This window comes from Rhinopithecus roxellana, chromosome 8 (genome assembly GCF_007565055.1).
Source record: "Rhinopithecus roxellana isolate Shanxi Qingling chromosome 8, ASM756505v1, whole genome shotgun sequence".
Taxonomy (NCBI): Eukaryota; Metazoa; Chordata; class Mammalia; order Primates; family Cercopithecidae; genus Rhinopithecus; species Rhinopithecus roxellana.
The window spans coordinates 52,003,305-52,028,397 of NC_044556.1; the positions used below are offsets into that span (position 1 = coordinate 52,003,305).

The 25,093-nt window shown below is 37.9% G+C and overlaps 1 pseudogene; it reads left to right on the plus strand.

The window, feature by feature from the left end:
* Nucleotides 1-4,333: 4,333 nt before the first annotated feature.
* LOC104657044 lies at nucleotides 4,334-5,725 on the plus strand (annotated as a pseudogene).
* Nucleotides 5,726-25,093: the final 19,368 nt, after the last annotated feature.

Below are 25,093 nucleotides of genomic sequence, written 5' to 3' on the forward strand. Positions count from 1 at the left end.
TGTAGTCCAAGCTACTTTGGAGGCTGAGGTAGAAGGATTGATTGAACTTGGGAGGTTGAAGTTGCAATGAGCCATGATCACACCACTTCACTCCACCCTTGGTGCAGAGTGAGATCCTGTCTCAAAAAAAGACAAAAATACATAGATTAAGAGTAAATATATACCAAAAAAATGTTCCATGCAGGCTTGGTGGGGAGCAAGAAGGTGGAATAGAAGGCTCCACTGATTATCCCCTCTGAAAGGATACCAATTTGATAACTATCTGCACAAAAAAAGAATCTTCAGAAGAACCAAAAATGAGGTGAGCATTCATGGTACCTGGTTTTAACTTCATATCACTGGAAAAGGCACTGAAGAAGTAGGAAAAACAGTCTTGAATTATCAACACCACCCCCGCCCCCCGTCCCGTGGCAGTGGCAGCATGGAGTGGAGAATGATTCTGTGTGCTGGAGAATGGGAGAGCACAACAACTGTGAGGCATTAAACTCAGTGCTGGTTTCTTATAGCAGAAAGTAAAAACGGACCAAACTCATCTGATGCCCAACCATGAAGGGAGCACTTAAATCAGCCCCATCCAGAGGGAAATCACTGAGCCCAGTGGTAGGACCTTGAGTTCCCGCCAACCTCACTCCTGCAGGCTAAGGTGCTCCAAGTCTCTAAGTAAAGGAAGGCAGACTAGGCCACAAGAACTGCAACTCTTGAATGAGTGCTAGTGCCGAACTGGGCCCAAAGCCAGTGGACTTGGAAGGCATGTGATCTACTGAGACAGCAGCTGGAGCACTGGCATTTCTCCTCCCCTAAGCCCAGGCTGCACAGCTCACAGCTCCAAAAGAGACCCTTTCCTCTCACTTGAGGAAAGGAGAGGGAAGAGTGGGAGGACTTTGTCTTGTACCTTAGATACCAGCTCAGCCACAGCAGGATCTGGCACTAGTCAGAGTTGTGACGCCCCCTTTTCCAGTCCCTAGCTTCTGGATGGCATTTCTAGACACAACCTGGGCCAGAAAGGAACTCATTGCTTTGACAGGAATAACCCAGTCTTGGCAGGATTCATCATCTGCTAACTGAAGAGCCCTTGGGCATTGAATAACCAACAGTGATACCCAGGTACTATATCATGGGTCTTGGGTGTGACTCTGAGACTTGCTGGCTTCAGTTGAGACTCAGTGCATTCCCAGCTATAGTGGCTACAGGGCAAGAATCCTTCTGTTTGAGAAAAGTACAGGGAAAAGTAAAGTGAACTTTGTCTTATGCCTTAGGTACCAGCTTGACCACAGTGGGATATATGATCAAAGGGGCTCATGTGGTCCCTGATTCCAGGACTTGACTCTTGAACATTATTTCTAGACCTTCCCTGGGCTGGAGGGGAGCCCATTGCCCTTAAGGGTAAATCCCAGGCCAGGCAGAATTCACTATAAGCTGACTAAGTAGCCCTTGGGCCTTAAGGGAACATTAGCGGTAGTCTGGCAGTACTCCCTGTGACCTGTGGTGGTGGTGGTCATGAGGTGACCTCTGTTTTGGTAAAGGGGAAGGAAGAGTGAGGAGTGTATAATCTTGTTTGAGTACAATATTTTGTACTCAGTCACAGGATAATAGAACACCAGGTAGACTTCTAAGGTTTAACTCTAGTTCCTGGCTCCTGTAATGGCAACTCTGGACCCACCTGGGGCCTGGAGGAACTCACTGACTTGAAGGGAAGAACATATGCTAGACTAGTTCCATCACTTGCTGATTGTAGAGCTGATTATAGAGCCCCACAGCCTTGAGCAAACATAGGCAGAAGCCAAGGAATAGTTACAGTAGGCTTTGGATGAGACCCAGTGCTTTGCTGGCTTCAGGTCTGACATAGCATAGTACTAGTGGTGGTAGCCACAGGGGTGCTTTTGTCACTCCACATCCAGCTTCAGGTTGCTCAGAAAAGAAGGAGACTACATTTGTTTGGGAGAAAGAAAGGGAAGGTAATAAGAGTCTCTGCCTAATAATCTGGAGAATTCTTCTAGATTTTGTTCCAGACAATCAAGGTGGTACCTCTACAAATCTGAAAAAAACACAGCACTACTGAGCTTGGGGTGCTCCCTAAAGCAGAAACTTAGATCACAACACCCAAGTCCTTTATAACATCTGGAAAGCCTTCCAAAGAAGAATGGGTACAAATAAGCCCAGACTACAAAGACTGCAGTAAATACCTAACTCTTTAATGCCCAGAAACAGTTGAACACCTACAAGTATCCATACCATGCAGGAAAACATGACCTCACCAAATGAACTAAACAAAGCACCAAGGACCAATTTTGGAGAAACAGAGATATGTGACCTTTCAGATAGAGAATTCAGAATAGCTGTGCTGAGGAAACTCAAATAGATTCAAGATAACACAGAGAAGGAATTCAGAATTCTATCAGATGTAACAAAGAAATTAAAATAATTAAAAAGAATCAAGCAGATATTCTGGAGTGAAAAGTAAAATTCATATACTGAAGAGTGCATCAGAGTCTCTTAGTGCATCAGAGTCTTTTAATAGCAGAATTGGTCAAGCAGAAGGAGGAACTGGTGAATTTGAAGACAGGCTATCTGAAAATACACAGTCAGAGGAGACTAAAGAAAAAAGAATATAACAAACAATGAAACACACCTACAGGCTCTAGAAAATAGCCTCATAAGGACAAATCTGAGCTATTGACCTTAAGGAGGAGGTAGAGAAAAAGATAGGGGTATAAAGTTGATTCAAAAGGATTATAACAAAGGACTTCCCAAACGTAGAGAAAGATATCAATATCCAAGTACCAGAAGGTTATAAAATACCCAGCAGATTTAACCCAAAGAAGACTACCTCAAGGCATTTAATAATGAAAGTCCCAAAGGACACAAGGATAAAGAAAGTATCCCCCCCCAAAAAAAAGAAGAAAAAAAAAAAGAAAAAGAAAAGAAAAGAAACAACTAACATACAATGAAGCTCCAATATGTCTTGCAGCAGACATTTTAGTGCAAACCTTATAGGCCAGGAGAGACTGGCATGACATACTTAAAGTCCTGAAGGGAAAAACACTTTTACCTTAGAATAATATTCCTGGTAAAAAAAATGTTCTTAAAACATGAAGTAGAAAGAAAGACTTTCCCAGACAAACAAAAGCTGAGGGATTTCAATACCAGACCTGCCCCACATGAAATGCTAAACAGAGTACTTTAATCAGAAAGAAAAGAACCATTAATGAGCCATAAGAAATCATCTGAGGGTAACAAAACTCACTGGTAATAGCACACAAAAAAGCACACAATATTATAATACTTAACTGTGCTGTGTAAACTACTCTTAAGTAGAAAGAATAAATGATGAACTAATCAAAAATAATAACTATAACTATTTAAGACATAGACAGTACAATAAGATATACATAGGAACAACAAAAAGTTTAAAAGTGGGGGGATGAAGGTAAGCTGTAGAGTTTTTATTAGTTTTCTTTTTGCTTATTTCTTTGGTTATGCAAACAATGTTATCAGCTTAAAATAATAGGTTATAAGACAGTATTTGCAAGTCTCATAGTAACCTCTCATAGTAACCTCAGAACAGAAAACAAACAACAAATACACAAAAAATAAAAAGCAAGAAATTAAATCATATCACCAGAGAAAATCACCTTTACTAAAAGAAAAATGGAGAGGAGAGGAGAGGAGAGCAGGAAAAAGAAAAGAAGACCACAAAACAACCAGTAAACAAATAACAAAATGGCAGGAGTTAGTTCTTACTTATCAATAATAATGTTGAAGGTAAATAAACTAAACTATTTAATCAGAAGGAACAGAGTGGCTGAATGGATGAAGAAACAAGACCAAATAATCTGTTGCCTACAAGAAACATGCTTCATCTCTAAAGACACACATAGACTGAAAACAAAGGCATGAAAAAAGATATTCCATGACAATGGAAATTTAAAACAAAAGCAGGAGTACCTATACTTATATCAGAAAAAATAGATTTCAACACAAGTACTGTAAGAAGAGACAAAGAAAGTCATTATATAATGATAAAAGGATCAAATCAATGAGAGGATCTAATTATTTTAAATATATATATGTGTGTGTGTGTGTATATATATATGTGTGTATATATACATACACACATATACACACACACACACACACACACATTTGCTTTATATATTTGGGTGTGCCAATGTTGGGTGAACTCATCTTATGAGGTCCGTATTACCTTGATACCAAAATCAGACAAAGACATATTTAAAAAAGAAAACTACAGGTCAATATCTCTGATGACTATTGAAAAAATCCTCAGCCTAAGTGGCCAAGGCAAGATGGGTCAAAGTCAGAGTGTGGTCATGTTCCTGGAGGTGGCAAGAAAGATGACAAGGACAAGGAAAAGAAATATGAACCTCCTGTACCAACTACAGTGGGGAAAAAGAAGAAGAAAACAAAGGAACCGGATGCTGCCAGCAAACTGCCACTGTTGACAGCTAACACTCAGTGCCCATTAAAATTATTGAAGTTAAAGAGAATGAAAGACTATCTTCTCATGGAGGGATAATTCATTAGAAATCAGAAACAAATGAAACCATTAGAAGAAAAGCAAGAGGAGGAAAGATCAAAAGTGGATGATCTGACGGGTACCCCAATGTCAGTAGGAACTTTGGAAGGGATCATCAATGACAATCATGCCATCGTGTCTACATCTGTGAGCTCAGAATACTATGTCAGCAATTTTTATTTGTAGACAAGGTTCTGCTGAAATCTGGATGCTAGGTCCTGCTCAACCACAAGTTGCATACTGTGATGGGGTGCTGATGGATGACATGGATCCCCTAGTCACGGTGATGAAGGTGGAAAAGTGCCCCCAGGAGATCTATGCTAATACTGGGGTGTTGGACAACCAAATTTAGGAAATTAAGGAATTTGTGGAGCTTCCTCTAACCCATCCTGAATATGATGAAGAGATGGGTATAAAGCCTCCTAAAGGGGTCATTCTCTATGGTCCACTTGGCACAGGTAAAACCTTGTTAGCCTTAGCAGTAGGAAACCAAACCTCGGCCACTTTCTTGAGAGTGATTGGCTCTGAACTTATTCAGAAGTACCTAGGTGATGCGCCCAAATTTGTATGGAAATTGTTTCGAGTTGCTGAAGAACATGCACTGTCCATCGTGTTTATTGATGCCATTGGGACAAAAAGATATGACTCAAATTCTGGTGATGAGAGGGAAATTCATTCAGTGAACAATGTTGAAATTGTTGAACCAGTTGGGTGAATTTGATTCTAGGGGAGATGTGAAAGTTATCATGGCCACAAACTGAATAGAAACTTTGGATCCAGCACTTATCAGACCAGGCCACATTGACAGAAAGATTGAGTTCCCCCTGCCTGATGAAAAGACTAAGAAGCACATCTTTCAGATTCACACAAGGAGGATGATGCTGGCTGATGATGTAACCCTGGACGATTTGATTATGGCTAAAGATGACCTCTCTGGTGCTGACATCAAGGCAATACATAGAGAAGCTAGTCTGATGGTCTTAAGAGAATGTAGAATGAAAATAACAAACGAAGACTTCAGAAAAATCTAAAGAAAATATTCTTTATAAGAAACAGGAAGGCTCCCCGGAGGGGCTGTCTATCTCTAGTGAACCACAGCAGCCGTTAGGAACATGGTTGGGAGATTTCCTGACCCCTGAAAGGGATGAGGTTGGGGGAGTTGCCAAGAGGAATCCCTGTTCCTGTTGATTTTTATTAGCAAAACATCCTATGTGTCTTTTGGAGTATGATGTGTAAGTGCCCACTGGGCGGCCATCATCTGTTGGTCACTGTGCAGCACTCTGCTTCCCAATAAAGTGTGCTCTTTCACAAACAAACAAACAAACAAACAAACAAAAAAAGAAACAAGAAAAATTCCTCAACAAAATATCAGCAAACCAAACTCAACAATACATTAAAAAAAATTATTCATCATGACCAAGTGGGATTTCTTCCTGGGATGCAAGATTGGTTCAACATACACAAATCAATTAAGATTATACATCATATCAACAGAATGAAGGACAAAAAAATGATCATTTCAATTGATGCTGAGAAAAGATTTGATAATATTCAACATCCCTTCACGATAACAACCCTGTAAAAACTGGGTACAGAAAAAAATGTACCTCAACATAATAAATGCCATATACAACAGACTGATAGCTAGAATTATACTAAATTTGGAAAAACTAAAAGACTTCTCTGAGATCTGAAACATGACAAGAATGCCCACTGTCACCACTGTTATTCAGCATAGTAGTGGAAGTCCTAGCCAGAGTAATTAGATAAGAGAAAGAAATAAAGGGCATCCAAATTGGAAAAGAAGTCAAATTATTCTTGTTTACAGATGATATGATCTTAACTTAGAAAACTCTAAAGATGCCACCAAAAACTATTAAAATTGATAAATTCAGTAAAGTAGCAGGATACAAAATCAATATACAAAAATCTATAGCATTTCTATATGTCAACAGTGAACAATCTGAAAACGAAATATTCTCGTTTACAATAGCCACAAATAAAATTAAATATCTAGGGATTAACCAAGCAAGTGAAAGATCTTTACAATGAAAACTATACAACACTGATGAAAGAAATTGAAAACGACACCAAAAAATGGAAAGATATTCCATGTTCATGGATTAGAAAAATCAATATTGTTAAAATGTCCATACTACCCAAAGCAACCTACAGGTTTGATATAATCCGTATCAAAATACCAATGACATTTTTTTCACAGCAAAAGGAAAAACAACCCTAGAATGTATATAGAATCACAAAAGACCCAGAATAGTCAAAGCTATCCTAACCAAAAAGAACAAAACTGGTGGAATCATATTACCTGACTTCAAATTATACATCGCTATAATAACCAAAACAGCATGGTACTGGCATAGAAACAGATACATTACAAACTAAACACAATAGAGAACCCAGAAACAAATCTATACACTTGCAGTGAACTCATCTTTGACAAAGTTGCCAAGAACATCCACTGGGGAAAAGTGTATACCAAATGGTGCTAGGAAAACTGAATATTCATATGCAGAAGAATGAAACTAGACCTCTATCTCTTGCCATATACAAAAATCAAATCAAAATGGATTAAAGACTTAAATCTAAGACCTCAAACTATGAAGCATCTAAAAGAAAACAATGGGGACACTCTCCAGGACATTGGTATACAAAACAATTTCTTGAGTAGTACCCCAAAGGTACAGGCAACCAAAGCAGAAATGGACAAATGTGATCATATCAAGTTAAAAAGCTTCTGCACAGCAAAGAAAACAATCAACAAAGTGAAGAGACAACCCACAGAATTGGAGAAAACATTTACAAACTATCCGCTTGACAAGGGATTAATAACCAGAATATACAAGGAGCTTAAACAACTCTACAGGAAAAAACTAATAATCCAATTTAAAAATGGGCAAAAGGTTTGATAGACATTTCTTAAAAGAAGACATACAAATGACAAATAGGCATATGAAAAAGTGCTCAACATCATTGATTATCAGAGAAATGCAAATCAAAAGTACAATGAGATATCTTCTCACCTCAGTTAAAATGGCTTATTTCCAAAGGACAGGCAATAACAAATGCTGGTAAGGATGTGGAGAAAAGGGAACCCTCATACATTGTTGGTGGGGATGCAACTTGGTACAACCACTATGGAGAAAAGTTTGGAGGTTTCTCAAAAAACTGAAATTAGAGTTAACATATACATTGTTGGTGGGAATGTAAATTGGTACAACCACTATGGAGAACAATTTCTCAAAAAGAGAAAGGTTTCTCAAAAAACTAAAAACAGTGCTAACATATTATCTGGCAATCCCACTGCTGGGTATGTACCCAAAAGAAAGGAAATCAGTATATTGAGGAGATATCTGCACTCCCATGTTTGTTGCAGTATTGTTCACAATGGCCAAGATATTGGAGCAACTGAAGTGTCCATTAACTGATAAAGAAATGGATATCCATTAACTGATATTAATGGATAAAGAAATGTGGTACCTATAAACAGTGGCACACTAGTCAGCCATAAAAGAATGAGATTCAGTCTTTTGCAACAACATGGAAGAAACTGATAGGGACAGGAGACAGGGAAACACTGGGTAGAAGAGGGTGGTTTCCCAGAAAAGGCCTCACCTTCAAGCCTGAAGACTCATGGCCCTAAATGAAAACAGGCATTACTGATTTCATGCCCCAAAAGTTGCCGTTTGCCCTGCTACACCCTCTATTCTGCACCCATATAAACTCCGAGTCCCAGGGTCCAGAAGCAGACCAGCAGACCAGCAGACCAGCAGACCTGCAAGCCGGCAGACCAGCAGAACGACAGCAGAACGACGCAGCAGAGAGGGAGAGAAGAGGAGAACCTCTGAGTGCAGATAGCAGTTAGACCAGGGGCAGTCGCTGGGCAACTCAACTCCTAATAATAACAGGAGATGTTAATACTTCACTTTCAATAAGGAAAACACTAACCAGATTAATAAAGAGAAAACAAAAATATAAATATTGGTGAGGATGTGGTGAGAAATGAACCATGTAGACTGTCGGCAAAAATTAATATGAATTAGGACAGCCATATGGACAACTGTATGGAGGTTCCCCAAAACACTAAAAATAGAATTACCATATGATCCAGCAACCACACTTCTGGATATTTACCCAAAGGATTTGAAATCAATATGTCAAAAAGATGTTTGCACTCCCATGTTCACTACAGCACTATTCATAACACACAAGGTATGAGTCAATCTAAGCGTCTATCAAAAGATGAATGGATAAAGAAAATGTGGTATATATACAAAATGGAATATTACTGAGCCTTAAAAATGTAAGAAGGCTGAGTGTGACTTGCACCTGTAATTCTAGCGCTTTGGGAGGCCAAGGCAGGAGGGTCACTTGAGGCTAGGAGTTAGAGACGAACCTGGGCCAACATAGGAAGACCAGGTCTCTACCAAAAATTTAAAAATTAGCCAGGTATGGAAGCATGCACCTGTAGTCCCAGGAGGATCACTTGAGGCAGGAGTTTGAGGCTGCAGTGAGCTAAGAAAGAGCGACTGAACTTCAGCCTGTGTAACAATGAGACCCTGTGTCTAAAAAAAAAAAAAAAAAAAGAGAGAAAGATTTTGTCTTTTCTAACAACATAGATGAATTTGAGAATCCTATACTAAGTGAAGTAAGCAATAAGCCAAGGACAAAGAAAGATAAACTGCACATGTTCTCACTTATATGTGTAATCTAAAACAATAGAACACAAAAAAGCAAAGAATAGAATGGTGGTTATCAGAGGCTGGGGGTGTTAGTAAGCAAATAAGGAGGTAATCGTCGAAGGGTGCAAAGCCTCATTAGACACGAGGTTTTTCTCTTTGAGATTTATTGCATGGTATGGTGAATACAGTAAATATTAATGTATTTTAGATTTCCAAATCACTAAGAGTAAATTTCATCAGATGTTCTCGACACACACAAAACATGATAAGTATTTGAGGTGATGCATATCCTAATTCACTTGGTATAATTATTTCATATTGTGTTTATAAATCATAACGTCACTTTGTAATCCATGAATATATGCAACTATAATTTGTTAATGTATAATTAAAAATGAAACTTAAAAATATATTTACACATAAAAAAGAAACAGAAGACTTGAACAAAACTGTAGAACAATTAAACCCACACAGCACACTCCCCCCAACAACAGCAGAATACACATTCTTCTCAGATGCATGTGGCACATCCTCAATGATAGATCATATGTTGGGCCATTAAATGAATTTCAATTCCTTAACAAATTTAAGAAGTTTGAAATTATACCAAGTGTATTTCACGACACCAGTGGAGTAAAACTAGAAATCGATAGCAAAAGAAAAATGGAAAAATAGAAAAATACGTGGAAATTAAACAACACATTCTTGAAAAACCAGTGAGCCAAAGAAAACACTCAGAAAAAAATTAGAAAACAGCTTGAGACAAACAAAATTGAAAACATACAGGAATTTATGAGATGCAGTAAAAGCAGAACTATCAGAAATGTTTATAGTGGTAAATGTGCACATTAAAAAAGAAGGAAGATCTCAAATCAACAGCTTGACTTAAACAGCAAGGAACAAGGGAAAGAACAAACTAAGCTCAAAGTTAGCAGAAGAAAGGAAATAGAAAATAATTCAAGAGAAATAAAAAATAAAGAATAGAAAAAATCAATGAAACTAAGAATTAAGTTTTGAAAAGATCAATAAAATTGACCAACCTTTAGGCTAAGAAAAAAGAGAGAAGACTCAAATTACAAAAATTAGAAATGAGACAATGTAACTGATTCTGCAGGAATAAAATGGATCAAAACAGACTACTACGAACAATTATACACCAACAAATTGAATAAGCTGGAAGAAATGAACAAATTTCTAGAAACATACTATCTACCAAGACTGAATCATGAAGAAATTTAAAAATCTGGGGCAGGCACAGTGGCTCACGCCTGTAATCCCAGCACTTTGGGAGGCCAAGGTGGGCAGATCATGAAGTCAGGAGTTTGAGACCAGCTTGGCCAATATAGTGAAACCCCATCTCCCCATCTCTACTAAAAAATACAAAAATTAGCCAGGCATGGTGGCATGCGCCTGTAGTCCCGGCTACTTGGGAGGCTGAGGCAGGAGAATAGCTTGAAACCAGGAGGTGGAGACTGCAGTGACCCAAGACCACACCATTGTGCTCCAGCCTGGGTGACAGAACAAGATGCCATCTCAAAAAGAAAAATAATCTGAGCAGATCTACAATGAGTAAGTAGATTTAATCAGCAGTCAAAAACCTTAGAACAAAGAGAAGCCTAGAATGAGATGACATTTTTGAGGAAGTTTAATAATCATTTAAAAAATAATTAACACAAATCCTTCTCAAATTGTCCCCCCAAAATTCAAGAGAAGACTTCCAAACTCATTTTATGACATCAGCATTATCCTAATACCAAAGTCAGGTAAATATATTACAAAAAAAGAAAACTACAGACCAATATTCCTGATAAATATTAATGCAAACATCCTCAGCAAAATACTAGTAAACTGAATTCAACATTTTAAAAAAGTATACATTGTAACTAAATGGGATCCCTTCCTGGAATTCAAGGATGGTTAAACATATAAAAATTAGTCAATATAATATACCACATTAACACAATGAAGGACAAAAGCAACATAATCATATCAATTGATGCAGAAAAGGCATTTGAAAAATTCCACAGCCTTTCATGATAAAAATTCTCATTTAACTAGGAATAGAAGGAAACTATTTTAACATAATAAAGGCTGTGTATTAAAAGCTCACAGCTAACATCATGGCAAAATGAAAGTTTTCCCTCTAATATCAGGAACAAGGCAAGGATACATCTCTTGCCACTTCTATTAAATGTAGTAGTGGAAGTCTAAGCTAGAGCAGTTAGAAAAGAAAAAATAAGAAAGGAAAAAATAAAAAAGCATCCAAGTTAGAGAGGAAGTAGTAAATTATCTCTACAGAAGACATGACCTTATATGTAGAAAATCCTAACAATTCCACACAAAAGCTGTTAGAACTAGTAGATTAATTTAGCAAAGTTGCAGGATACAAAACTAACACAAAAAATCACCATATTTCTGTACATTAACAATGAAAAATATGAAAAGGAAAAAAATTAAATCCTATTCTCAGTAGCATAAGAAAGAACAACATAATTAGGAAGAAACTTAACCAAGGAGATGAGAGACTTACACACTGAAAACAACAAAGTATTGCTGTAAAAATATAAAGAAATAGAAAAACATCCCATCATGGGTTGGAAGACCTAATATTGTTGAAATGTCAACATTATACAAAGCTATCTGCAGATTTAATGCAATCCTTAATAAAATTCATGTGGCTTTTCTTTTTTTTTGTAGAAATAGAAAGAAAAGACATTTAAAATTCATGTGAAATCTGAAAAGACCCCTAATAACCACAACAAACGTAAGAAAGAAAAATAAAGCTGTAGGTCTCATACTTCCTGCTCTCAAAACATATTACAAAGTTATAGTTATCAAAACAGTGTGGTACTGGTATAAAGACAAACATATAGTCCAATGGAAAAGAATAGATAACTCAGAAATAAATTGACAAATACACAGTCAACTGATCTTTCATAAGGGTGTCAAGAACACATAATGGGAAGAAAATTGTCTCTTCATCATATGGTATTGGGAAAACTGGATATCCACATGCGAAAAAAAAAAAATAAATAAAGTTGGAGTGTTACCTTACACCGTATTTAAAAATTTAATTAAAATTGAACTAAAGTCCTAAGCATAATACCTAAAACTATAAAAACCCAAAAAGTAAACATAGGGGAAAAGTTTCCTGACATTGGATTTGGCACTGATTTATTGGATATGACACCAAAAGCAAAAATAGACAAATGGGACTACATCTAACTTAAAAACTTCTGTACAGCAAAGGAAACAACAGACTAAAAAGGCAATCTACAGAATGGGAGAAAATAATTTAAACCATTAATCTGATAAAGGGTTAATATCCAGAATTTATAAAGAACACCTACAACTCAATAGCCAAAACCCAAATAACCCAATTAAAAAATAGGCAAAGGAATTGAATAGACATTTCTCAAAAGAAGACATACAAATGATCAACAGGTGTATGAAAAGGTGTTCAGCATTTCTAATCACCGGGAAATTTCAAATCATACCCATTAGAATGGCAACTATTTTTTAAAAAACAAAAAAGTGTCAGGAAGGATGTGGAGAAATTGGAACCCTTGTGCACTGCTAGTGTGAATGTAAAATGCTACAACCACTGTGGGAAGCAATATGGCAATTCTTCAAAAACTTGAAAATAAAATTAACATATAATCCAGAAACCCCACTTCCGGGTATATATCCCAAAGGATTGAAACCGCATGTTCTCACTCATAGGTGGGAACTGAACAATGAGATCACTTGGACTCGGGAAGGGGAACATCACGCACTGGGGCCTATCATGGGGAGGGGGGAGGGGGGAGGAGGGAGGGATTGCATTGGGGAGTTATACATGATATAAATGATGAATTGATGGGTGCTGACGAGTTGATGGGTGCAGCACACCAACATGGCATAAGTATACATATGTAACAAACCTGCACGTTATGCACATGTACCCTAGAACTTAAAGTATAATAAAAAAAAAAAAAAAAAATAGGATCTCAAAGAGATATTTGCACACCTACGTCCACTACAGCATTATTCACAATAGCCAAGAAATTGAAGCAATCTAAGTGTCCATTGATAGATGAATGGATAAAGAGAATATAATATATATGTGCAATGTAATGTTATTCAGCCTTTAAAAAGAAGAAAATCCTCTCATATTAGCATATGAAAATCAATGAACATGAAGGACATTATGGTAAGTGAAATAAACAGCAACAAAGAGACAAATACTGCATGATTCTGCTTATATGAGGTATCTAAAGTAGTCAAACTCTTAGAAACAGAGAGTAGAGTAGTGGTTTCTGGGGGTTGGGGATGGGATAAAGGGGAGTTGTTAAATGGGTACAGAACTTTAATTTTAATTTGTCAAGATAAAAGTTCTAGAGATTGCACACAAGGTACATATAGTTAACACTGTACTGTGCACTTAAAATGGTTAACATAGTAAAAATTTTATTATGGGTGATTTATCACAATAGAAAAAATGGGACATGAGGAAGCTTTTGGGTCATAGGGATATGTTCATGATTTTGATTATGGTGATTATTTCAACTCCCTTCTATCCCTCCCCCAACCCATAGCAGCCACTACATATTTCATGGATGTAATCATATGTCAAATTTTACCATGCTTTATGCTTTAAATATGCACAATTTATTTGTATGTCAACCATATTTCAATAAAGGTACTTAAAAATCAACATAGCATATCTCAATTTTTTTCAGATCTAATCTGTTATTTCATATGGAATGGCTTGATCCATGTTCTTGGTTATTTTAAGGAGTTCCTGGCATTTGAGGTTGCTGTTTCTAAGACAGCAGTGAATATACATGTCTATTATCTGCACTCATTCCTTCAGCTCTAAAAACACTATACCTTCTAAAATGAGGCAAGGCGCTACCAGAAAAAGGTGGATAGGTTTAGGTTTACAGGAGCTAGTAGCATTTATTTCAAACACATTCTCTCACAATCGTCACTCCCTTATCCTCACTCCACAGTGTCTAGGAACCGGTACAATAAGTGATGCCTAGTGGTGGCACCAAACCTACATATGGTTTATGCAGTGGGGTCGTGGTGTTAAGACATAGGTTTCTGGAGTAGCCTTACAGCTGGCCAAGATGTAATCATAACTCTGATTATAAAAGTCCTTCACAGTTAATGCTGTGCTAAACCAATGGCATTCACAACGTACCTTAGGATTTCAACTATAGAGGTGGGGCATCTTCTCATCGGGAGGCATTCATGGAAGACAAGACAATGCTCAAACCTACTAAAGGCTTACATTGTCACTGAAGTTTTGGGGATAGGTGCTTGATGTTACTGTTTGCCATCTCTGCCTCCAATTTGCTAGAGAAGTTTTCTTTCTGAGTACATCAACACACTATCACTCCAGGATACTGGGGTTGCTTCAAATTTGATGGGCTGTATTCCATGGCTGATTAATTCCTGTAAAGAGAAAATCTCTTTAAGACTATGTTTTTGACCATCATTCCTAGGATTTGTCAAGGCAATCAAGATTATTTCAAAACATACTAGTGTTAGTTAACATTAATGTGAACTTCCCTTCATCTTGAGGTGTCAACAACCTATAGTATTACATATGTATGGGGTCCTTTTGGAACTCAGAGATAGTAGAATGTAAGAGAATCTTTATTCATCTACCAGGGAAATGAGACATACTGTGTTTAGATGAAGCTAAACATTTGAGTAGACTGAAACAACCTCCACAAACACCAGGTGTTTTTAATAACCATATATTGATCTTCTTTTTCAAGACTCGAACATCTGGTTGATTATATTTTTCTGTGGCTTTGGGTAGATATAGCCTTAGGCATGACAAATGAAAATAACGACAATGTAACATTGACAAAGTTATGAATGCATATGGCTTATTTGTACATATTTAAATATGTTTATAATTTTAAAGGTGGAATAGGATTATGGATGATTTCTGTGATTGTTGATTGATTTTGCTAAAATATATTTTTTGAAAAATATTGAAAAACACAGTCATTTAAGAAATAAAAAGAGCAACATAAACAATTGAAAATGCAATAAGGTAAGTAGAAAGGAATTAGAAAATATAAGAAAATATGAGAAAAAAAAGCAGGAAAAAGCTGAAATGTACAGAATTGTCCAGGAAACCTTTCCAGTGTATGTAATATGAACACTCATATTTTTGAGGCTGAACATGCATGAAATTTGACATTTAGATAGTATATATTTTGTTGCAATTTTTCTAATATTAACATAAGCCTAAACTATTCCCCTTAGGAAGTATTTACAGACTGTAACTATTGAGGGTTTAAAGTTTAACTCCCTTTCTGTTAATTTAATGCATAGGCAAAACAAAGGTGAACGCATAGAAGTAGGGCATTTTTTTTAAGAGACAGGGTCTTGCTATGTTGCCCAGTTGGACTTCAACTCCTGGACTCAAGCCATACTCCCACCTCAGCCTCCCGAGTAACTGGGACTAGAGGAATGTGCTATTGTGTCCAGGTACTTTTTAATTTAAAAATTAATTTGAAATCATTTCAAACTCATAAAAATGTTCAGAATAGTACTTTTGCACCAACCTGATAGAAGTCTCAAATACCCATAATTTCTTAAATGTTAACATTTTACATAACCACAGTACAATCATCAAATTAGGTAACTGATATTAATATAATATTATCATCTAATCTATCATCTAATCTAATCTAATATTATCATCTAAACTATACATTAGATTCTTTTATAGATTATAGATTTTATAGATTAGATGTTTTTTTTCTGGTCTGGGATCATACATTACCATTAGTTTTCATGTCACGTTTTTTTTTTTATTATTATTTTTTAAAATTATACTTTAAGTTCTAGGGTACATGTGCATAACGTGCAGGTTTGTTACATACGTATACTTGTGCCATGTTGGTGTGCTGCACCCATCAACTCCTCAGCACCCATCAATTCGTCATTTATATCAGGTATAACTCCCAATGCAATCCCTCCCCCCACCCCCCCAATGATAGGCCCCGATGTGTGATGTTCCCTTTCCCGAGTCCAAGTGATCTCACTGTTCAGTTCCCACCTATGAGTGAGAACATGCGGTGTTTGGTTTTCTGTTCTTGTGATAGTTTGCTAAGAATGATGGTTTCCAGCTGCATCCATGTCCCTACAAAGGACGCAAACTCATCCTTTTTTATGGCTGCATAATATTCCATGGTGCATATGTGCCACATTTTCTTAATCCAGTCTGTCACTGATGGACATTTGGGTTGATTCCAAGTCTTTGCTATTGTGAATAGTGCCGCAATAAACACACGTGTGCATGTGTCTTTATAGCAGCATGATTTATAATCTTTTGGGTATATACCCAGTAGTGGGATGGCTGGGTCATATGGTACATCTAGTTCTAGATCCTTGAGGAATCGCCATACTGTTTTCCATAATGGTTGAACTAGTTTACAATCCCACCAACAGTGTAAAAGTGTTCCTATTTCTCCACATCCTCTCCAACACCTGTTGTTTCCTGACTTTTTAATGATTGCCATTCTAACTGGTGTGAGATGGTATCTCATTGTGGTTTTGATTTGCATTTCTCTGATGGCCAGTGATGATGAGCATTTTTTCATGTGTCTGTTGGCTGTATGCATGTCTTCTTTTGAGAAATGTCTGTTCATATCCTTTGCCCACTTTTTGATGGGGTTGTTTGTTTTTTTCTTGTAAATTTGTTTGAGTTCTTTGTAGACTCTGGATATTAGCCCTTTGTCAGATGAGTAGATTGCAAAAATTTTCTCCCATTCTGTAGGTTGCCTGTTCACTCTGATGGTAGTTTCTTTTGCTGTGCAGAAGCTCTTTAGTTTAATCATATCCTATTTGTCAATTTTGGCTTTTGCTGCCGTTGCTTTTGGTGTTTTAGACATGAAGTCCTTGCCCATGCCTATGTCCTGAATGGTATTACCTAGGTTTTCCTCTAGGGTTTTTATGGCATTAGGTCTAACATTTAAGTCTCTAAATCCATCTTGAATTAATTTTCGTATAAGGAGTAAGGAAAGGATCCAGTTTCAGCTTTCTACTTATGGCTAGCCAATTTTCCCAGCAACATTTATTAAATAGGGAGTCCTTTCCCCATTTCTTGTTTCTCTCAGTTTTGTCAAAGATCAGATGGCTGTAGATGTGTAGTATTATTTCTGAGGACTCTGTTCTGTTCCATTGGTCTATATCTCTTTTTTGGTACCAGTACCATGCTGTTTTGGTTACTGTAGCCTTGTAGTAGAGTTTGAAGTCAGGTAGCGTGATGCCTCCAGCTTTGTTCTTTTGACTTAGGATTGTCTTGGCAATGCATGCTCTTTTTTGGTTCCATATGAACTTTAAAGCCATTTTTTCCAGTTCTGTGAAGAAACTCATTGGTAGCTTGATGGGGATGGCATTGAATCTATAAATAACCTTGGGCAGTATGGCCATTTTCACAATATTGATTCTTCCTATCCATGAGCATGGTATGTTCTTCCATTTGTTAGTGTCCTCTTTTATTTCACTGAGCAGTGGTTTGTAGTTCTCCTTGAAGAGGTCCTTTACCTCCCTTGTAAGTTGAATTCCTAGGTATTTGATTCTCTTTGAAGCAATTGTGAATGGAAGTTCATTCCTGATTTGGCTCTCTCTTTGTCTGTTACTGGTGTATAAGAATGTTTGTGATTTTTGCACATTGATTTTGTATCCTGAGACTTTGCTGAAGTTGCTTATCAGCTTAAGGAGATTTTGGGCTGAGACAATGGGGTTTTCTAAATATACAATCATGTCATCTGCAAACAGAGACAATTTGACTTCTTCTTTTCCTAACTGGATACCCTTGATTTCTTTCTCTTGCCTGATTGCCCTAGCCAGAACTTCCAACACTATGTTGAATAGGAGTGGTGAGAGAGGGCATCCCTGTCTCGTGCCAGTTTTCAAAGGGAATTTTTCCAGTTTTTGCCCATTCAGTATGATATTGGCTGTGGGTTTGTCATAAATAGCTCTTAATATTTTGAGGTACATTCCATCAATACCGAATTTATTGAGCGTTTTTAGCATGAAGGGCTGTTGAATTTTGTCAAAAGCCTTTTCTGCATCTATTGAGATAATCATGTGTTTCTTGTCTTTGGTTCTGTTTATATGCTGGATTACATTTATTGATTTGCGAATGTTGAACCAGCCTTGCATCCCAGGGATGAAGCCCACTTGATCATGGTGGATAAGCTTTTTGATGTGCTGCTGAATCCTGTTTGCCAGTATTTTATTGAGGATTTTTGCATCGATGTTCATCAGAGATATTGGTCTAAAATTTTCTTTTTTTGTTGTGTCTCTGCCAGGCTTTGGTATCAGGATGATGTTGGCCTCATAAAATGAGTTAGGGAGGATTCCCTCTTTTTCTATTGATTGGAATAGTTTCAGAAGGAATGGTACCAGCTCCTCTTTGTACCTCTGGTAGAATTCAGCTGTGAATCCATCTGGTCCTGGACTTTTTTTGGTTGGTAGGCTATTAATTATTGCCTCAATTTCAGAGCCTGCTATTGGTCTATTCAGGGATTCAACTTCTTCCTGGTTTAGTCTTGGAAGAGTGTAAGTGTCCAGGAAATTATCCATTTCTTCTAGATTTTCTGGTTGATTTGCGTAGAGGTGTTTATAGTATTCTCTGATGGTAGTTTGTATTTCTGTGGGGTTGGTGGTGATATCCCCTTTATCATTTTTTATTGAGTCTATTTGATTCTTCTCTCTTTTCTTCTTTATTAGTCTTGCTAGCGGTCTGTCAATTTTGTTGATCTTTTCAAAAAACCAACTCCTGGATTCATTGATTTTTTGGAAGGTTTTCTGTGTCCCTATCTCCTTCAGTTCTGCTCTGATCTTAGTTATTTCTTGCCTTCTGCTAGCTTTTGAATGTGTTTGCTCTTGCTTCTCCAGTTCTTTTAATTGTGATGTTAGAGTGTCAATTTTAGATCTTTCCAGCTTTCTCTTGTGGGCATTTAGTGCTATAAATTTCCCTCTACACACTGCTTTAAATGTGTCCCAGAGATTCTGGTATGTTGTATCTTTGTTCTCATTGGTTTCAAAGAACATCTTTATTTCTGCCTTCATTTCGTTATGTACCCAGTAGTCATTCAGGAGCAGGTTGTTCAGTTTCCATGTAGTTGAGCGGTTTTGATTGAGTTTCTTAGTCCTGAGTTCTAGTTTGATTGCACTGTGGTCTGAGAGACAGTTTGTTATAATTTCTGTTCTTTTACATTTGCTAAGGAGTGCTTTACTTCCAATTATGTGGTCAATTTTGGAATAAGTGCGATGTGGTGCTGAGAAGAATGTATATTCTGTTGATTTGGGGTGGAGAGTTCTATAGATGTCTATTAGGTCTGCTTGGTGCCGAGATGAGTTCAATTCCTGGATATCCTTGTTAACTTTCTGTCTCATTGATCTGTCTAATGTTGACAGTGGAGTGTTGAAGTCTCCCATTATTATTGTATGCGAGTCTAAGTCTCTTTGTAAGTCTCTAAGGACTTGCTTCATGAATTTGGGTGCTCCTGTATTGGGTGCATATATATTTAGGATAGTTAGCTCTTCCTGTTGAATTGATCCCTTTACCATTATGTAATGGCCTTCTTTGTCTCTTTTGATCTTTGATGGTTTAAAGTCTATTTTATCAGAGACTAGGATTGCAACCCCTGCTTTTTTTTTTGTTTTCCGTTTGCTTGGTAGATCTTCCTCCATCCCTTTATTTTGAGCCTATGTATGTCTCTGCATGTGAGATGGGTCTCCTGAATACAGCAGACTGATGGGTCTTGACTCTTTATCCAGTTTGCCAGTCTGTGTCTTTTAATTGGAGCATTTAGTCCATTAACATTTAGGGTTAATATTGTTATGTGTGAACTTGATCCTGCCATTATGATATTAACTGGTTATTTTGCTCGTTAGTTGATGCAGTTTCTTCCTAGCCTCGATGGTCTTTACATTTTGGCATGTTTTTGCAATGGCTGGTACCGGTTGTTCCTTTCCATGTTTAGAGCTTCCTTCAGGGTCTCTTGTAAGGCAGGCCTGGTGGTGACAAAATCTCTAAGCATTTGCTTATCTGTAAAGGATTTTATTTCTCCTTCACTGATGAAACTTAGTTTGGCTGGATATGAAATTCTGGGTTGAAAATTCTTTTCTTTAAGAATGTTGAATATTGTCCCCCACTCTCTTCTGGCTTGTAGAGTTTCTGCCGAGAGATCTGCTGTTAGTCTGATGGGCTTCCCTTTGTGGGTAACCCGACCTTTCTCTCTGGCTGCCCTTAAGATTTTTTCCTTCATTTCAACTTTGGTGAATCTGGCAATTTGTCTTGGAGTTGCTCTTCTGGAGGAGTATCTTTGTGGCGTTCTCTGTATTTCCTGAATTTGAATGTTGGCCTGCCCTACTAGGTTGGGGAAGTTCTCCTGGATGATATCCTGAAGAGTGTGTTCCAACTTGGTTCCATTTTCCCCCTCACTTTCAGGGACCCCAGTCAGACGTAGATTTGTTCTTTTTACATAATCCCATACTTCTTGCAGGCTTTGTTCATTTCTTTTTCTTCTTTTTTCTTTTGGTTTCTCTTCTCGCTTCATTTCATTCATTTGATCCTCAATCGCTGATACTCTTTCTTCCAGTTGATCAAGTCGGTTACTGAAGCTTGTGGATTTGTCACGTATTTCTCGTGTCATGGTTTTCATCTCTGTCATTTCATTTATGACCTTCTCTGCATTAATTATTCTAGCTATCAATTCTTCCACTCTTTTTTCAAGATTTTCAGTTTCTTTGCGCTGGGTATGTAATTCCTCCTTTAGCTCTGAGAAGTTTGATGGACTTAAGCCTTCTTCTCTCATTTCGTCAAAGTCATTCTCTGACCAGCTTTGATCCATTGCTGACGATGAGCTGCCCTCCTTTGCAGGGCGAGAGGTGCTCTTATTTTTTGAATTTCCAGCTTTTCTGCCCTGCTTCTTCCCCATCTTTGTGGTTTTATCTGCCTCTGGTCTTTGACGATGGTGACGTACTGATGGGGTTTTGGTATAGGTGTTCTTCCTGTTTGATAGTTTTCTTTCTAATAGTCAGGACCCTCAGCTGTAGGTCTGTTGGAGATTGCTTGAGGTCCACTCCAGACCCTGTTTGCCTGGGTATCAGCAGCAGAGGTTGCAGAAGATAGAATATTGCTGAACGGTGAGTGTACCTGTCTGATTCTTACTTTGGAAGCTTCCTCTTAGGGGTGTACTCCACCTCGTGAGGTGTGGGGTGTCATACTGCCCCTAGTGAGGGATGTCTCCCAGTTAGGCTACTCAGGGTTCAGGGACCCACTTGAGCAGGCAGTCTGTCCGTTCTCAGATCTCAACCTCCGTGTTGGGAGAACCACTGCTCTCTTCAAAGCTGTCAGACAGAGTCATTCATGTCTGCACAGGCCTCTGCTGCTTCCCCTGTTGTTTTTTAGCTGTGCCCTGTCCCCAGAGGTGGAGTCTACAGAGACAGGCAGGTTTCCTTGAGCTGCTGTGAGCTCCACCCAGTTCGAGCTTCCCAGCGGCTTTGTTTACATACTTAAGCCTCAGCAATGGCGGGCGCCCATCCCCCAGCCTTGCTGCTGCCTTGCGGTTGGATCGCAGACTGCTGTGTTAGCAATGAGGGAGGCTCCGTGGCCGTGGGACCCTCCTGGCCAGGTGTGGGATATATTCTCCTGGTGTGCCGGTTTGCTTAAAGCACAGTATTGGGGTGGGTATTACGCGATTTTCCAGGTGTTGTGTGTCTCAGTTCACCTGGCTAGGAAGAGGGATTCCCTTCCCCCTTGCGCTTCCCAGGTGAGGCAATGCCTCGCCCTGCTTCAGCTCTCACTGGTCGGGCTGCAGCAGCTGACCAGCACCGATTGTCCGGCACTCCCCAGTGAGATGACCCCAGTACCTCAGTTGAAAATGCAGAAATCACCGGTCTTCTGTGTTGCTCGCACTGGGAGTTGGAGACTGGAGCTGTTCCTATTCGGCCATCTTGCTCCCGATCTCATGTCACATTTTATCTGGAACAATCCCCTATTCTTTCTTTGTCTTTTACGATTTTGGCACTTTTGAAGAGGACTGGCCAGTTATTCAGTTTTGTAGAATGTTCCCCAATCTAGGCATGTCAGATATTTCTTCATGATTAAGATTACCATGGAATGATGTGTTTATTTCAGTGAAGCATCAGGAACCACATGATTAAGCTTTGTCCCGTTACTAGTTGATGTTAATTTTTATGACATGATTAAGGCTGTGTTTGCCTGTTTTCTCCTCCCTAAAGTTATCATTTTTCCCTTTGGAATGAATAAGTATCTTGTTGGAAGATCTCATTTATACTTTCACCCACTAATATTGTTAACCAATTTGTGAATCTTGCCTAAAACATTTATTGTTTGTCAAACAATAATTATATGTATTAGTTGGAATACTAATGTAAGAAAAAGTTGTTCTTTCTCACATATTTATTTATTTGTTTATGTCAGTATGGACTCATAGAGCCTTATCTTATTCTATGGATTATAATCCATTACTATCTTTATTATTCTGCTGTTCAAATTATCTCAAATTTGGCTGCCAGGAGCCCCTTCAAGATGGCTCCTGTGTCCTTTGGACAACTGCCCATCATTTCTTTCTTAAAGCCATGCTTCCTCTCCTGGAATTATAAGAAGTTCCAGGTTCCTCTGATATTTTAACTCTCTGAGTCTTCGAATTAGCCATTTCTCTAGGAATCCTGTTGTTTTTATTGGAGAATGATATTTTGAATCTAACATCTTGGTGTTAGGGGTGCTCATGGTTACTGAAGGGCCATTGCCTTTACATTCTCTTAGCAGACAGATATTTTCTAAACCTCTCTCTCTATATATTTTATGTCAGTGCTTTCCAGCCAGGAATATATCTGTTGTTGAATAAATTATTATTACTCCTTGCAATGAAGGAGGCTGCACGCTGTGGAGAATCATGAGGTATTTCAGTAAGTTGACACCAAAGAACTTATTACAGTGTTTGGACTCATGTTAGGTAGTTTGGGAAGAGATTAAGAAAGTGGGGCTTTGCTCTTGGATGGATGCTGTCAGGAAAGGTAATTCTCTGGGAATCTTACTGAATTTTATCTAGAAGGAGAAAAGACTAGAAGGAAGTTAAAGCCGCAATTTGAAAAGAATCAGTATTTATTACCGTAGCTTGGGCTGCTACGACAAAATGCCAAGGCTTAGACAATGGAAATTTATTTCCCATGATTCTGGAGGCTGGAAGTCCTAATCAGGGTGCCAGCATGGTTAGATTATGGTGAGGGCTCTCTTCCTGGCTGGTAGACAGCTGCCTTTTTACTATGTCTTCACATGGTGGAGAGAGAGGAAGCTCATGTCTCTTTTGAAGGACAATAGTCCCACCATGGACGCCCCACTCTCATGACTTCATCTAAACCTGATTACCTCTCACGGGTCCCACCTCCTAATACTATGATATTGGAGGTCAGGGCTTCAACATATGAATTTTGGGGGAGCGCAAACATATATAGTTCTTAACACTTATATAAGCCAAAATGGAGGGATGTTTGGTTATTTATGTGGTTTGCAGTGTTCTTGTTTTTGTCTGTGCTTAAACAAGGCCACAAAGTATCTTGGTTTTTTATGTGTCACTTCAGAATCCTTAGCTGCTATAGGACAGTTACAGAGTGGTCTTGTCTGATATTGATGCTCTGTGGACTCATTTGTATTTAACAGAACATCAAAGCCTAGCTATGAATGACATCCAGTTCCTGCATGTATTCATACACGGTATTACATTCAGTTCCTGGATGTATTCCTAATAGTATTCTTTGAGATGAGCTATTCTTTGCAGTTGAGACACATCAGCAAACATCTTATGTCTATGATGTGAACGAGAGAAAAGGAGGAGGCCAATTTATACAGAGAATGAAGAACAAAGCAGATATCTGGAAAAAGCAAAGGCAAAGTCTCCACAACTTTCTAGACCTTGGTTCAATCACCTCGCTGAGTCTCTGAAATGTTTCAATTCTTGAATGCTATGAAATAGCTCTGTACCCTCATGATGGTTTCAATGGTTTATGTTTAGTTGGGTTTCTGGTACTTGTAACCAAAAGTTTCCTAATGAATAAAATAGAGAAAAAAATGTCACAAAAGTTGTAGTGTACCAGAGATAAAATTATACAGCAGACAACTTGGAGGTTATTTAGATCTCATACCTTCAGACTCAGTGACTTCCTCTTCAAAAACAATGTTCTTGTGTGTATATCCCAAGTCTTCTGAAGCCTGAAGGCAGTCCTGTCTCTTCACCCAGGACTGACAGTCCTAGGACCTTATCTTCTGCTTTGTGTGGTAATTTCTAAATAGCATCTTCTGTTTTACAAAATTATAAAATACATTATAATTGCAGAAAATATATTATTTATGGAAAATAAATATGGAAAGCAAAAGTCTCTCAAATATAAGCAGTCTTATATTGTGGTGTTTTAAATTCTAGTCATATATTTGTTTTAAACAAAGCTGACATGATTCTTAATTCAGAAGTTTGAATCATTCTTTTCCCTCTCCTAACATTGCATCATAAACATTTTCCCATAAGCTTCAAAGTATTATTCTATTGACTGCATAATATTCCACTGTGTGGTTGTTGCATACATTATTTTATAGTTCTCTTTTTGTGGAACATTTCTTTGTCTATTACTTTTCTCTATCTTAATCTCTGATTATTTTGTAAGACTAGATTTCTTGGGATGAATTACTGAATCAAAGAGTGAAAACACTTAAAAATCTTTTGCTATGCATGGCCAAATTGCTTTCTAGAAAGGTAACAACTATTTACACTTCTTATCAGCAATGTTTGAAAATGCTTATTTTATTATATTC